Here is a 12,687-nt window from a genome sequence, read left to right on the forward strand (position 1 = left end):
CCTCCATTCCATCCCCAAGTCGGGGGCAGGCCCGCATCCGTCCTGAAGCCCAAATATGAGACTTCTCTGGGATCCACTTCCTCAAGAGCGACCCGGGGGCGTGGTCTCGCGCCGGGGCTGCTCCTCCAGGGTCCTCTTCTGCCGGGTAGACACCGCCTCCCGGTACCGGGACCTTGGGTTCCCCCGTCTGCACAGCCAGGGCAAGGGTCTTCCGAAGGGGAGACGCGGAGCCTGAGCGTTTCCCCACCTTTCGCGCACTGGGGCGCTGGACCAAGCTCCTACCAGACCCGCGGGGACCCTCCCGGGGTGACCCCGCTAGTGACCACTGGCCCAGGCCTTCCCGGAGCCCGGGGGACGCGCCGGGGGCTAGAGGAGAGGTGGGGGCTGCGGTGAGGGAGGGGGCATTCCTGTTGTGTCAAATGGGGTGCCCGGTGGGGGTGTCCCGAGGCCAGGGCGGCGTCCGAGGCTGCAGGAAGGGCCAGTGTGCTGTCAGCTTCGGGCTTTGGGAACCGCTTCCCCTGCCGGCTGGGCCTCGTGGGGTCCCAGCTCCTAAAGCGCCGAAAAAGACATCTGGCCTGGTGCGCTCTGAGGCGCGGAGCCGCCGGGGCTGGTGGGAGGACCCCGTGATTGGGGATCCTCTGGGAGCAGAGGGGTGAGGCAGGCCCGCCCGCCTCGCTCCGAAGGCAAGTTTCCCGGGTCGGGCCGCATCTCCCCGCCCCGCGGCGTCCGGAGCCGGAAACGCGTCCTCTGCCGCCTCCCCTCGGCTGAGTCGCCCCTCGCCTGCTCCCAGGCCTGGCCTCTCCCGGCCCTCCCTCCCCCGTGTCCTCCACCCCACCCCCACACCTCCACCCCACTTTTGGTAAATCTGTCCCATCCGTGTTCTTTCTCCCTGAACAAACCCAGCCTGCTCTCGCGGCACACCAGCCCTCAGGCCTTGGCTGTCCCCTCCAGCTCTGGTGCTCTGTGCTAACTAACCTCTGACACCCCCAGGCTCACACATCGCCAAGATGAGCTTCAGGATGTCCTTGGCTCAGCTCACTAGAGTCCTACCGCCTCCGCGAAGGGGCCAGCAGGACGGTCCCCCTGCTGGCCCAGGGTGTCTCAGAGCTCAAAACTGCAGTCCCGCAGACCAGGGAAAGCTGGGGTGCACTGAGAATCGCTGGGAATGATGGAGAAGACTCGGAGAAGGTTCTGAGAAAGGGTGAAACAATACACTTCTGTATTTAGAACAAATTATCCAGAATATTTGGAAATACAGCAAAAGGGTGACTGACCCACCCAACAGATGACAAAGGGATGATCTAATGCTCTCAGCCAGAACTGTGAAAAGGTGTAAATAACTTCCGTCAGGTAGAAGAGATGATTCCAAGGTTATGATTTTATTAGCCTTAGCCAGTTTTATGTGTAACTCACAGTCTCATTTCAGCACTAAGATACTCCAGTCTCCTCCATTCTCTTTGAAGCAGTTTTCCCACAGCGCTGTGGCACCCTGATCCAGGCATTAAATAATCTTTGACACCTGCTTGCTTTATATTAAGGAGGGTCATGGTTTTAACTTTGTGACATTTTTCGAAAATGTCCCACCAAGATGTCCAAGTAGACTCATCTGCCAGGGCCAATTAAACTTTGTTGCCAGAGAAATGTGCCTCATGGGCTAATCAGAAACACTCCCTCTCCTCCCTCAGGCTTATTAGGAGTATCTTACTTATTTAGGAATACCCAAGTACAATTGCACCATTGTAAAGTTCAAATGCTACAGTTAAAATCCACTGGACCATCACCCCCATCCCAGGAGCTGACCACTGTTATTCTGGAGTGTCTTTAGGTGTAACACACACGTACGCACACACACATATGTATACACACAGACATACACACCACACATATATACACACACACATATGCTAATATATATCTGTGTGGTATATACATATATAAATATAATCATTTGATGGGTTCAGGGATTTTTTCCCCCAAAAGACATTATAGCAGAGATACTGCTTTGCAACATGTTTTTCATTCAAAAATAAGGTTAGGGATAATTCTATTTTAGTACATGAAACCTACCTTATTTTTTTTTTAATCTCTAACATGGTAACATAAACTATTAAAACCTAAGAATAAACTCATTAGAAATGCACAAGACTTTATGTAGAAAGTTGTTAAATAATTTATTATTTTTAAATAACCTTGTTATAGTCACAACCTTTTACTACTGATAAATTTTGTGAACACTGAAGATGTATGCAGAAAAAATGAAAGTCACCCTCTTCCGCTTCCAAGGCAACAGCACTGTATCTTTCCAGGCTTTTGGTCTATCTTAATGGTCATATTTCTGCAAGTTGCTTTTTTTTTTTTAATTCAGTTTTGAGATATATCCACACACAACACGTTCATCCATGGTGTACAACCAGCTGTTCATAGCACTATCATATAGCCGTGCATTCATCACCCCAATCTGCAAGTTACTTTTGGAGGGTTGAATTAAGGTGCTTCTTTACAGGGAGTAAAACACAACTATAAATAGCTGTGATGCCGTGTGGGTGTGAACAACACTGCAGCTCGGGCACCGGTGCCCTGGGAACATGCCGGGAAGGGCCATGAGCATGGGGGAGGCTTCCAAGAGGGGGTGGGCGTTTTATCAGGTCCGGAAGGATGAGCTGGTAGATGAACTGGTGGATAAGTTGGGGAGGACATTCCAAGCCGGGGACTCAGTCTAGATGTGGAATGGAACATGTGGGATATGCATTTCTGAATAACAGAACCCTAACAAAGGTGAGACTGGGGCCTACAGAGAGCAGCTTGGGGCTGAGCCAGGCAAAGGCCCCATGACCCCAAGTCCTAGCCGAGCCTCAAGGAGAGCCAGGCTAGGAGCCAGTAGCCAGGCCCGTGGCTCGAGGTCCTGCCCCAGGAAACAGGCAGGGTCCAGGCTGTGATCCTTCTGCATCCCTCAGGGTGGGAGCCACGGAGGAGTGGCTCTTCACTGAGCAGAGTGGAAGTCTGTACTCTTAAAGTTTTCCCAGAATGTCAGAGCTGGGAGCATGCTTGGGGCAGGAATGGTAAATCCTTGCACTGTGACCTCTGCTCCATGCCTGGGTACTCTTACCACTATCCAGAAATTGAGCCCCAGATCTCTGCAGGGTGCAAGCTGGCAGGAGAGATGTCACTCTCCCATCTCATAAATGGGCAAATGGCTGCCCAGAGGGTGGGAATAATTTGTTTCAAGTTGTGAAGTCCCAGTTCTGTCCCTGTGGATCCCTGTGTGGAGCTGGTGGGTGTCGTATAGCTAAGCTGCCCCTCTAAGGCCAGGTGGCAGGGCTGAGTCCCTGACAGAGTGGGGTGGGGTGGGGGACAAAGCCTAGCTTGAAATCACTCTGAGGAAGTCAAAAGCCAACTTGAAAGGTGAAATCACTGCCCTCCCCCCTACGTGGGATCAGACACCCAGGGAAGTGAATCTCCCTGGCAACGTGGGCATATGACTCCCGGGAAGGAATGTAGACCCGGCATCGTGGGATGGAGAACATCTTCTTGACCAAAAGGGGGATGTGAAAGGAAATGAAATAAGCTTCAGTGGCAGAGAGATTCCAAAACGAGCCGAGAGATCACTCTGGTGGGCACTCTTACGCACACTTCAGACAACCTTTTTTAGGTTCTAAAGAATTGGGGTAGCTGGTGGTGGATACCTGAAACTATTAAACTACAACCCAGAACCCATGAATCTCGAAGACAGTTGTATAAAAATGTAGCTTATGAGGGGTGATAGTGGGATTGGGAAAGCCATAAGGACCAAACTCCACTTTGTCTAGTTTATGGATGGATGTGTAGAAAAGTAGGGGAAGGAAACAAACAGACAAAGGTACCCAGTGTTCTTTTTTACTTCAATTGCTCAAGAAGCAGGTCTAGAATTCATATTTCCTGCCCCTCCGAGTCAGGCCAGGCCTATGGTCAGTCTTTGTATTTTTCCCCTCAAGACACAAGCCCAAATCCCTTTATTATCTTGCCCAGAGTCATGCAGCTAAGAAGGGCCAGCATTAGCCCACGAGGCCCAGGCCCACAGCCAGACCCCCTTTGTACGTGAAACCACCACCCCACCGCAAAAAGACCTGATCATCATGTAATGTAAAAGCTTCAGGGGTGGTATCTGCCTTCAGGCATAGCTGGGCCCAGGTGTTCTCCATGCCTCTCCATCTAGAGGTTGCACTGTTCCCTGCCTTGGCTTCCTTCTCAGACAGGCTTCCTCACACCACTTGCATCAAGTGGTATACTGTAAATAATAAGCTGGAAATGTTTGTTCAACTGGTTCAAGTATTAAAAAATTGACAGTTATTTGTGATTTATTCATAGACTTGGAATGTTATAACAGGAAGGGACCACAGGGTTTCACAACAAGTTCCTTGGAAGTGATTCAAAGTTATCCAAATAGTAGATTCATCAGGCCACCACGAAACTGGAAAGAAAAGGCCCATGTCAAAGTTAAAACAGATTGGGGACTGGGGGAAGATGGCAGGGTAGGAAGCTCCAGGAATCAGTCCTTATACCAAAACAACTATTGAATTGGCACAAACTCTGAATCATGTGTTTTGAAACTCTGGAGTCTGAGGGAACACCATGTAGTGTCCAGAAAAGAGTTGCATGAAGAGGCTGGTAAATTGTGGTAAATATTAGTGAATTCACCCTCCAAGCAGCCACTCTTATGCCCTCCCCCCCCCCCCGCCCCAAACAAGTAGCAGGCAGGAGAGGGGACTACAGCCCAGGCTCCTCGTGCAGCTTGCTGGTGTCAGGGTGGGCTGTAAGGACATAGGCATCCAAAATCTGGGTGGTGTGTGTGTGTGTGTGTGTGTGTTGTCTGATTGCTGACCACTGCTTTTATCAGCTACTTCAGATGGCTGGGGGGGCCAGCTTTGAGGGTGGCCAACCCCTCAGGCAAGAGTGGGAGAGGAGTCATACAGAGGCAGCTCCAACCCTCAACAATGACAACAACAAAACTAGCAATCCCAGAGGAGTGGGAGAACTAGATATCCAGAATTATAACAATATAATACTCAGAATGTCCAGTTCTTGACAAAAACTGGACAAAGAAACAGAAAAGTATGGACTATTCACAGGAAAAAGAGAATTTGCCAGACACCATCCCTGAGGAAGCTTATACTTTGGAACTATTTAAAACCAAGTATTTAAAAGCAAATATTACGTTTGATGAGCTAAAGGAAGCCATATGGAAAGAAATAAGGGAAATTAGGAAAATGTCTTCAGAGAAGAAAGAGATGAAATTTAAAAAAAGAACCAACTAGAAATCGTGGAGCTGCATGATATAGTAATTGAAATGAAAAACTCATTAGATGGTGTGCCGATTTGGATGTATTATGTCCCCTAAAACGCCATGTTCTTTGATGCAATCTTGTGGGGCAGGTGTATTAGTGTTGATAAAGTTGGAACCTTTGGATTAGGTTGTTTCCATGGAGATGTGACCCATTCAACTGTAGGTGATAACTCTGATGAGATCATTTCCCTGGAGGTGTGTCTCCGCCCATTCAGCATGGGTCTTGATTAGTTCGGAATATACATTCTTCTCAAGTGCACACAGAACATTTTCTGGAATAGACCATTATCAAATAAATCAAATCTTAATAAATTAAAAAATACTGAAATCAGAAATTATCTTATTGGACCACAGTGCTATAAAACTAGATGTCAATAACAGAAGGAAAACTGGGAAATTTACAAATATGTAGGATTTAAACAACACAGTCCCAAATAACCAATAGGTCAATGAAGAAATCACAAGAGAAATTAGGAAATATCTTGAGATGAATGAAAACAAAAATACAACAAACCAAATCTTATGGGATACAGCAAAGGCAGTGTTCAGAGGGAAATTTATAGTTCTAAATGCCTGTATTAAAAGAGAAGAAAGATAACAAATCAATAACCTATTTCACACCTAAAGATATTAGAACAAGAGAAAAGTAAAGCCAAAGTTAGCAGAAAGAAGGAAATAGTGAAGATAAGAGCAGAGATAAATGAAAGAGAATAGAAAAAACAGTATAGATAATCAACAAAACCAAAAGTTGTTGGTTTTTTGCTTTTTACATCAATAAATTGACAAACCTTTAGCCAGACTGACAAAGAAAAAGAGAGAGGACACAAATAACAAAAATTAGGAAAGACAGAGGGGACATTACTACCAATCTTACTGAAATAAAAACATTATAAAAGGGCCCGATGAAAATCCTATGCTGTTTCATTTTGCTAACGCTGCCAGAATGCAATATACCAGAAATGGATTGGCTTTTATAAAGGGGATTTATTAGGTTACAAATTTACAGTTCTAAGGCCATAAGAGTGTCCAAACTAAGGCATCAACAAGAGGATACCTTCACTGAAGAAAGGCTGATGGCATCTGGAACACCTCTGTCAGCTGGGAAGGTATGTGGCTGGTGTCTTGCTGGTCCTTTCCTCCCTGGTTGCATTGCTTTCAGCTTCTGATTCCAGTGGCCTTCTCTTTAAGCATCTGTGGGTTCCCCCTTAGCTTCTCTGGGGCAAACTCTGGGCTTCATCTCTTAGCTTAGCATCGCTCAATGTCTTTTAGTCTGCATCCCCAAGTTTCGGGGTCTGTGTTGGCTCTCTTAAGGACTCCAGTAAACTAATTAAGACCCACCTTGAATGGGTGGGTGTGCCAGTTTGAATGTATTATATCCCCCCAAATGCCATTATCTTTGATACAGTCTTGTGTGGGCAAGAAACATATTGGTGTTGACTGGGTTGGAGACTTTTGATTGGATGTTTCCATGGAGATGTAATCACTCAACTGTGGGCAAGATCTTTCATTGGATAGTTTCCATGGAGGTGTGGCCCCACGCATTCAGCATGGGCCTTTAGTAGTTTACTGGAGCACTATATAAGCTCAGACAGAAGGAGTAAGCTTGCTACTGCCAAGAGGGACACTTTGAAGAATGCACAGGAGCAGAGAGAGGAACTGCAGTTTACAGAGACATTTTGGAGAGGGCCTTTGAAAGCAGACTTTTGTTCTGGAGAAGCTAAGAGAGGACAAGCGCCCCAAGAGCAACTGACAGTGACATTCTGGAGAGAAGCTGAAGCCTAGAGAGAAACGTCCCAGGAGTAAACTATTTTGAAACCAGAATTCTGGAGCAGACGCCAACCACATGCCTTCCCAGCTAACAGAGGTTAAAAAATAAATAAATAAATAATCATAGATAAGTCATAAATAATAATAATCATAGATAAGTCATAAATAATCATAGATAAGTCATAGATAAGTCATAAAAAAACAATAGCAAGGTTGAATACAATTCTAATCAAATGTATGTTTATCAATATTATATAATGGCTAAACTAATCATAGAATAAAATAAACTTTTAACTAGAGACAAGTAATAGTAATCTCTTTTCTAGTTTTTAAACTTTATATAAGGTAAAGTATGTTATATTGCTCTTAGAGAAGTCAAGGCTTAATTAGTAAAAATATTATCAGTAGAGTTTTACAGGCATTCAAGGCTGTCACTGATAATGTTGTGGATACCCTCCTTTGATCTTGAGCCACTCATGGATCAAGACGCTTTGCTTCGTGAGTCACTCATGTTCACAATGCATCATTTAATGTAAAAATGGAATATGATTTCACTGAATATAGATCAAAAGTGCTATAAATTTTCTGTAACTCAAACAAGGGGGAGCTTTCTGATCTTATATCCAGCTGTGTCTGGAGGAGTGAAGGATCCAAGGCTTGGTAATGTGTCAATTAACTTTTACATTGTAAACTTGTTCCTTTTACCTTAAGTGTTCCTTCAGATAAAAATATGTTAAAGCTGAATTCTTGTCTTGAGTGCTCTTTACTTTTAAACTGTTGTCTGGCCTGTGAGTCTACAATTCCCAGTAAGAGCCTGGGGTGGAACACGTTCCTGTTCCTATACTCTTAATTGAGTGGGAGGTTACTTGATGAAGCCTAAGCCCATTGAATCACAATCTGATAAGGCTCAGGCCTTTTTTAATGGAGATCATAAGTTTGAGGTGTAAAGAGACAAACCCATGACAATTGTTTGTCTTTTTCTTGTTGAGCTATAGGATTTATTTATTTATAAGATACATGGTTTCCAGATATTTCCTCCCATTCTGTAGTTTGTCTTTTCACTTTCTTGATAATGTCCTTGGATGCAAAAAAATGTTTTAAGTTTCATGAAGTCCCTTTTATCTATTTTTGTGGTTTTTTTTGCTAATGCTTATGGTGTAAAATCTGAAAATCCATTGCCTACTACAAGGTCCTGAAGATATTCCCCTTGTAAGAGTTTTGTAGCATTAACTCTTATATTCGGGTCTTTGATACACTTAAAATTATTTTTTATGTATAGTGAGAGGTAGGGATCCACATTCATTCTTTTGCATGTGGATTTCCAGTTGTCCCAGCACCATTTGTTGAGGAAACTGTTTCCCCCCATTGAATGGAGTTTGCACACTTATCAGAAATCAACTGGCCATAGATGTGTGGATTTAACTCTGGACCCTCAATTCTATTCTATTGGTCTATATATCGTCTATGGTACTTATTCCAGTACCACACCATTTTAATTACTGTTGCTCTGTAGTAAGTTATGAAATCAGGAAGTGTGAGTCCTCCAACTTTGTTCTTTTTATTTATGACTTATCTATGATTAAAGTAACAGCTGCAGCTCCATCCTGTTTTCACAGAGGATGAAAACAGAGGATGATTACATATTATCTATATCTAAGAAGGTTGAGAGGGCCTTTTTGCCTTCTTGAAAATATTCACAGCTTTTCTAACTGTTTAGCTTCTCCTTCAGTATAATTTTATAATATAGGATTTGAAGACTATGAATCATCTGTCCCAGTTAATATAGTAAGGCTTTTTCACTTTTTATCATTTGGAAATTGTACTTGAGTGTTTTTAGGTAAAACTTCTGTTAAATATGCTTTTACATCAGAAGGAATAACTGATTCTTCACTCTTAGAACAGAAAACATCAGGTGGTACATGAGAGCAGCCTAAAGAAAAGGAGTCAGCATCCTCATTATCAGACTCCTCAGTAGAGATATTATCCTGAGACACAATTCCATTAAAAAATGGGCCAAGGAAGTGGGGCAAGATGGCAGCATAGAGAGGTGTGGAATTTAGTTAGTCCTTTAGAGTTACTAGTAAATAGCCAGGAATAACTAGTAAATAGTCTGGAACAACTGCTGGGGGACAATCATGAATGTCCACACACTGTACACCAGCCTGGAATGGCTGGAATGGCTGACACTGCAGCATAAAAGGCTGTAAGTAAAAACTGCAGAACTGTGCCAGGAGCCCCATCCCCCCATGGCAGGCTAAGCTGCAAAACTTCACTGTGGGAGCAAGCGACTATAGCTCAACCAAGCTCCAACTGGGGTTTTAACTAACAAATGTGGACTGCTGAGTACAAGCTACAAACACAGACAAACCCCTAACAAGCAGCAGAGTACACTGAGGTTGCTCCCCGTGGAGAGGAGATGGGGCTGATGGAAGAAAAAGAAAATACAGAGGCTTTTGGAGATGGTTGAGCTTAGAATACTGGAAAACAGCTGTGTCCCAAGAAAAGGAGCACAGAGGACTGGATATATCTCTGGCTGACAGGTGAAACTGGGGCCAGGGACTAGCTCTGAAAAGGGACTACTTTCTCTCTTTTTTTCTCTCTCAATCTGAGGAATTAAGTGGAGAAAGCCCCACACATTTTTAGTTCTTGGCTTGCTGATCCAGGTAGGGGTGGAGTTAACAGAGTCAGAGAGACAAAGGAATAATTCAAGTACCAAATATAACTCTCTAGGGGCATATCTTCTCTAAGAGGAGGGAGGTGGGGCCCAGCTTAAGCGGCTGCCCTCCCTTCAGAACTCAGACCTCAGGGCCTAGGGGAAAACAATCAAAACAGAAACAACTTAAGCTGAGAATTAAAGGGACTACACCTTTCTGTATCAGTGGGGAGCAATGGGCTGACAAGCACCACCTGCTGGGCAGGTTAGGAAAAGCACAGAGCCTAGAGGCCTCATGGGAAAGTCTGTCAATCTTCTAGGACACACCCTCAGGGAAACCTGATACTGAAATACATCCCCCTCCTGAGACCTGAGCCCGTTCTGGTCTGGGAAAATCTGATTGGGGTAATCAAGGAAACCAGATGTCTAGACAACAGAAAACTACAAATCACACTAGGAAAATTGAGGATATGGCCCAGTCAAAGGAACAAACTTACACTTCAACTCAGATACAGGAATTGAAACAACTAATTAAAGATCTTCAAATAAATATGCTAAATCAATTAAAAAACCAATTCAATGAGTTGAGGGAAGATATGGAAAAAGAGATGAAGGATATAAAGAAAACACTGGGCAAACATAAGGAAGAACTTGAAAGTTTGGAAAGCCAACTGGCAGAATCTATGGAAATGAAAGGCACAACACAAGAGATGAAAAATCACAATGGAGACATACAAAAATGAAGCAAACATTCAGGAACTGGAGAAAAAGACACCTGAAATCCTATACACAAAAGAACAGATAGGGAAAAAGAATGGAAAAATATGAGCAGCATTCTCAGGGAATTGAATGACAACATGAAGCACATGAGTGTACGTGTCATGGGTGTCCCAGAAGGAGAAGAGAAGGGAAAAGGGGCAGAAGCAATAATAGAGGAAATAATTAATGAAACTTGCCCATCTCTTATGAAAGACATAAAATTACAGATCCAAGAAGCGCAGCATACCGCAAACAGAAGAGATCTGAATAGACCTATGCCAAGACACTTAATAAGCAGATTATCAAATGTCAAAGACAAAGAGAGAATGCTGAAAGCAGCAAGAGAAAAGCGATCCATCACATACAAGGGAAGCTTGATAAGACTAAGTGTGGATTTCTCAGTAGAATCCATGGAGGCAACAAGGCAGTGGTGTGACATATTTAAGATACTGAAAGAGAAAAACTGTCAACCAAAAGTTTTATATCCAGCAAAACAGTCCTTCAAATATGAGGGAGAGTTTAAAATATTCTCTGACAAACAGACAATGAAAGTGTTTGTGAACAAAATACCTGCTCTATAGGAAATACTAAAGGGAGCACTACAGACAGATAGGCAAAGACAGGACTGAGAGGTTTGGAGTACAATTTTGGGTGATGGTAGCACAAAAATGTAAGTACACTGAACAAAGATGACTGTGAGTATAGTTGAAAGAAGAAAGTTAGGGGATGTGGGACACCAGAAGGAAAGAGGGAAAATAAAGACTGGGACTGTATAACTTAGTGAAACCTAGAGTGGTCAACAATTGTGATAAAATGTACAAACATGTTTTTACATGAGGGAGAACAAATAAATGTCAAACTTGCAAGCTGTTAAAAATGGGGTGGTATTGGGGAAAAAATACAATCAATGCAAACTAGAGTCCATAGTTAACAGAAACATTGTATTATGCAAGTTAAATTATTTAGTGTGCTGTAGAAGATATATATCCTGCATCAAATACACATACCTTCCCTTGGTCTCATATAGAAGAGACCATCTTTACCCTTTGGCCTGATTTGCCTTAGTCCTAACCGGATCAGCTTCATTAATATCTTTAATTGAATTCTGGACTCTTTTTTCAGCTTTTTAAACAGTTGCTGTATGCACAAATACTGACATTCATAGCTGCCGAGCTCTAGCTCTGAGTTTCAGCTGTCACACAGATACCCAAAGTTCCAGAGACCAACCAGGTTATATACAAAGGGATGAGCATCTCAGAATTTGGAGGTAGCCATTACAATTCAGGAATAGATGTGACTGCTGTAAGAGCTTACAATCTAGGGACCATTACAATAAGCGTTCCTCTGATAACCTGTGCTCTAAGATTCAATTCTGAGTTTACACATTGTAGTCAGTCTATATTGGTGAGGCATTATAATGTTTGTCTCTTCATTTCTGGCATACTTCACTCATAATGTCTACAGGATCCTTCCACCTTGTTTTGTCACTCCTCACAGTTGCTCAATATTCCATTGTATGCATACACCACAGTTCACCATTTCGTTCCTTAGTCAGTGTACCCTTAGGCCACCTCCACCCACTGCACATCATGAATACTGCCTTCATGAACAACAGTGTGCAAATGTCCATTTGTGTCTCTGATCTCAGATCTTCCAAGTATGTACCCCATAATGAGGTTGCAGGACCTTATGGCTCCCACATACTTAGTTTCTTGTGGAACCATCACACTGTCCTCCGGAAAGACTACACCATTCTACCTCCACACCAACAGTAAATAGGTACATCCCTCTCTCCATGTTTTCTCTAGCACTTTTATCTCTATTATATTTTTTCCTACAATTTCATAAAGATACATTCACATATGTAGGTAGGTTTTGAGGATTGATTGGATCTCTTTGCTTGTGATTGGTTTGTTGAGGTCTTCTATTTCTTCTTGGGTCAGTCTAGGTTGTTTATGTGTTTCCAGGAAATTGTTCAATTCCTCTAAGTTTTCTAGCTCATTGGCATACAGTTGTTCATAGTATCCTTTTACGATTTTTTTTTATTTCTTCGGGTTCTGTAGTAATTATCCCCTTGTCATTTCTGATTCTGTTTATTTGGATCTTCTGTCTTTTTTACTTTGTCAGTCTAGCTAAGGGTCTGTCAATCTTGTTGATCTTCTCAAAGATCAAAAAACTTTTGATTTTG

Source organism: Choloepus didactylus, chromosome 6 (assembly GCF_015220235.1).
Source record: "Choloepus didactylus isolate mChoDid1 chromosome 6, mChoDid1.pri, whole genome shotgun sequence".
Lineage (NCBI taxonomy): Eukaryota > Metazoa > Chordata > Mammalia > Pilosa > Megalonychidae > Choloepus > Choloepus didactylus.